This window comes from Passer montanus, unplaced genomic scaffold (assembly GCF_014805655.1).
Source record: "Passer montanus isolate IOZ18808 unplaced genomic scaffold, ASM1480565v1 scaffold25, whole genome shotgun sequence".
In the NCBI taxonomy this organism is placed as follows: domain Eukaryota; kingdom Metazoa; phylum Chordata; class Aves; order Passeriformes; family Passeridae; genus Passer; species Passer montanus.
Window position 1 is genome coordinate 8754060 of NW_024367149.1, and position 4491 is coordinate 8758550.

Below are 4491 nucleotides of genomic sequence, written 5' to 3' on the forward strand. Positions count from 1 at the left end.
GCTGAGCCTGCCCAGCCCTCCCTGACCTGAGCCACAAACGTCAGGCTTGGCATGGGAAAGGGAGAGCTCAGGTTTGGTTTGCTTTTTGAGGAAAAGGGTGGTACTTGCCTCGACATCTGCGCCCTCACAGCACTGTCTGTGTCCATGTGATGTCCATGTCTGTGGAGGTTTATAGGATCTCTGAGTGGTTTGGCAAGAAGGGACTGTAAATGTTGTCCAGTTCCAACCCCCCCAGCGTGTTCCCAGGTCCCTTCCCACACCTGGGGCAAGCAAAACTGAGCACAGATGAGGAGCCCCATGATGTCCAGCAGTAATTCTCACCCCAAATTTTAGGTTTCCCCATAGGTGACACTCACCCCTCTGCACCAATCCAGCCTGCAGCCTGTTCTTCCCCACAGAGACCTCGGAGTGATTAAAGCAGACATTTCCCCAGAGGAAACAAGAGTTTCCTTCATCTCTGGGCAGCAGAGCCCAGCAAAACCAGCCATCCTTGCTGCAGCTTCTCTCCATGGAGAGCTGTTCCTCAGGGTCCTCAGGACAGCCCAGTTAAATTAAGGCAAACAAGACTTCTCCTATCACTGGGTATTTCTGCCTTGGAGAACAGACTGAAAGTATCTGTCCAAACACTGTGCTCATGTTTTTACAGAGCATGTCTCCCAGGAAAATCAAGGCTGGTTAGCTTGGCTAGAAGAGAGCTGAGAGCCTCAGGACTTCTTTTTTTCCCCTCTGTAACTGGTCAAATATTATTTAATCTCTCTCTTCAGGAGTGCTCGGTGTTTTCCTTGGAGCAGGGACAGCTGCTGCACAGAGCCTGGGTGCTGGTGGCATTCAGAGGTGGCTGTTGGTGGGGACTGGGAGGGCAGGAGCTGACCCTAATCCCACACACCAACACTCAGCCCCTCTCCTATAGATCATTCCCAATAAGATGCCTGGAAAAGAAACCATGAAGAGACCTTAAAAATCATCCAATTCCAACACGCTGCCATGGGCAGGGACACCTCCCACTATTCCAGGTTGCTCCAAGCCCTGTCCAGCCCGGCTTTGGACACTTCCAGGGATCCAGAATCTGTGCCAGGGCCTCACCACTTTACAGGGAAGATTTTTTTTCCCTAATATCTGCCCTCGTTCAGTTTGAAGCCATTCCGCTCTATCCTAGCCCCCTTGGGCATTGAACAAACCCTTGCCCTGAGCATCCCTAATGCCTTCAGGAGCTGACCCTGCTTTCCAGAGCCAAATGTGAGGGGAGCTGGAAAATAACAGGAAGAGAAACTGAGGAAAAGAAAAAGGCTTATTTGTCGGAGACATGACTGGAAGCATGAGTCTGGTTCCTCACCACATGAAAAGCCCTGCTGCTGCGTGGAGGTCTTGGAGAAGAAAGGGGGATCCTGCTGAGCTGGAAGCTGGCAGGGAAGTCTCCCAAGCCAGTGCTGGAGTCACAGCATGATGGGAATCAATGCCAGCTTTGTGCACAGGTAGCTGGGGAGGATTTATGACCCGCCCAGTGGTGTGAACACAGACCATGAATTAAACCACTGTTGGAGAATCAGGAGGTTCTGACTTCAGAGCTGCAGTCCTGAGGAAAAGGACAGGGTAGATTCCTCTATATGCACTCTAAAATTTAAAGTGAAATGCCAAAAGTTTCTCTGAAACATGCATTTTGTGAGTGCTAGCCCTGTGGGACCCCAGTAGCCCCATCAGGGCTGCCATGAACCACACTGGGCTACAGCAACTGCACAGGGAGCACCAACCCAGGATGGGAATTCCCAGTTTTATTCCCAGTGGGAATAAACCCAAACACCACTACTGAGAGCAGCAGCCCCAAACACTCCCTGCACATGCACAGCCTCCCCAGAACAAACCATTCCAGCCTGCTTAAAAGTTTTAAATTTCATTTCTTGGATGGTTTTTTCCCCTGCAGTGAAGCATTTAGAACATTACGTAGTTGCATCAAACTTACCTTCCCTGAATTATTCTTTTCAGCTACTTAGTGGTGGAGTTTATGTATTAGTCTGTTATAGAGATTTGGGATTTTTTTTTCAACTTTTTTTATCCTTTTTGGATTTTACAGAGGTGCTACTAGAAGCCAAGAACAGCAGATCTTGGGAATATGCTTTATTCTTAAGATTATTCTTAATATTTCAGCTTATTCTTAATATTTCTTAATATTTCAACTTTTTAGAAAGGTAGGGAAGTGCGACTGGTGAAGATGAGGCAAATTTTGGGGCAATCTGGTCTTTTTTGGAAAATAACAAAATGTAGGTATTGCTCATGACATAATTGGTGATGACATTAGCCCAGTGTCAAGACATTTTAGACTGGGGATAGTCTGACAAGTTGTTTTCCTTTGTCAAAAAAAAAAACAAACCCACCAAAAACCCACACTCAAATCCCCCAAACTGAGGGGAAATGGAAAGCAGGGCACAGCCTCGTGCTAGGGGAGGATTTGGCTCGGCTTTAATGCCTTATTCTGTCCCCAAGAGGGCCCCGACACTTCACCCAGCCTGGCTCCTGCACATTTCACAGAATTCTGGAATGGTTTGGGTTGGGAGGGATGCTAAAGATCATCTAATTCCCACCCTGCGCCATGGGCAGGGGCGAGGATGGCTGGAATCTCCTCCTTTTCCTGCCAGGAGGTCATACCGTGGTTTTCCAGCAGAGGGGGAAATAGGATCACTTGTTCCACCATGGAGCTGCTTGCTCTGTCTCTCACTCCTGGCAGGAACCAGGGGTTTAGGAGAACGCAGCATTATTGATCCTTGCATTCCAAAAACAGCTCTTGCTGTGGCTGAGTTTAGGAGCCCATGGAGGTACCCACACAGCTCCATCAAAAGTTTTAAGATCAGCCCCAACAAAGCACTGCAGGACACAAGAAAATTAATTAAAAAGCCTTGCAAAGTGTCAGGTATTTTCTCTGCCCAAGCCACACGGCTGTCTCTGCAGTGTGGCCCTGACCCCACACTGAAGTGCACACCTTTTCTCACCAATACATCCATGCAGTTCCTTGTGTGCTCAAAGCCAAGTGTTTGCTCTGGTGGAAGATCCCCAGTCAGAGCAGTTCTGGGTTCAGTGGCACTGCAGGAGGACTGGCAGGTCCAGCAGGGGCTGTGATCATCTGCTGGCCTTGGGTGCACCTTTCCACATCCCTGCACAGCCAGCCCCAGCGACTGAGAGTGAGATCAGTGCTGCACGGAGAAGTTCACCTGGGGATGAAAAGCAGATGCAATGAGGAGCAGAAGTGGTGCACAGAGGAGAAGCGTGGTGGTTGTGGCATTCACATCCTCTGGAAAAATCCCTTTGCCCAGGATTTTTCTCCTGGGAAGCTGAGAAGCCTCAGAGACAAAGGAAAACAATATTTGCTTCTCCTGTGCTTTGCTCATGTGGAATGTGTTTGGAGATTGTTTATCCACAGGTGATTGTTTTACTGGATTCTGGTGTGAGTTGTTTTGACTCATTGGCCAGTTAGGGCCAAGCTGTGTCCAGACTCTGGAGAGAGTCATGAGTTTTATTATTATCTTTTTAGCATTCTGTAAGTAGTCTTTCTGCATTTTTTAGCATATTAAAGTATTCTTTAATATAATACAGTATCATAAAGTAATAAATTAGCCTTCTGAGAACATGGAGTCAGATTCATCATTCCCTCCTTCATGGGGGCACCCCGCAAACGCAGCAGTGGTGAGAGGAGGACAGCAGTGTTTGCTGTCCCCTCTCTGACACCACTGATGGGTCAGGAACAGCCTGCTGCAGCCTTTTCCTGCTGTCATGCAGCCTTCCTCTTTCTGCATTTTTTAGCATATTAAAGTATTCTTTAATATAATACAGTATCATAAAATAATAAATTAGCCTTCTGAGAACATGGAGTCAGATTCATCATTCCTTCCTTCATCGGGGCACCCCGCAAACGCAGCAGTTGTGAGAGGAGGACAGCAGCGTTTGCTGTCCCCTCCCTGGCACCAGTGATGGCTCAGGCACAGCCTGCAGCAGCCTTTTCCTGCTGTCATGCAGCCTTCCAAACTGCAGGAACATCATCACAGCATCTGCTCTGCAGGATGAACATCTTGTCCTTCTTCATGCTTCTACTCAGGTCTCCTACTTTTGCTCTACAGTGTAAAGCCATCTCTGGACCTAAATCCTTCTCTTGACGGCATCTGTGCTGGGATTCTGATTTGTGAAGCTCAGATACTGAGACCTCTCTAGCCAGCTTGGCTTCCTTGGCAAAGCAGGAGTTCTTTCACCAAGCTGCTGTGCGGAGAACGAGAGGATGAGCTGAGAGAAGCCCATGTGTGCTGCAAAAGCACGTGTGAAACAGCAAACTTTACAGGAGTTCTTTCACCAAGCTGCTGTGCAGAGAACGAGAGGGAGAGAAGTCCACGTGTGCTGCAAAAGCACGTGTGAAACAGCAAACTTTCCAGGGGCAGGGCTCCAACTGCAAGGCACAGCTTCCTGATCTTGCCATAGCTCTGAATAACCTCTCTACATTGCAACCATCTCTAT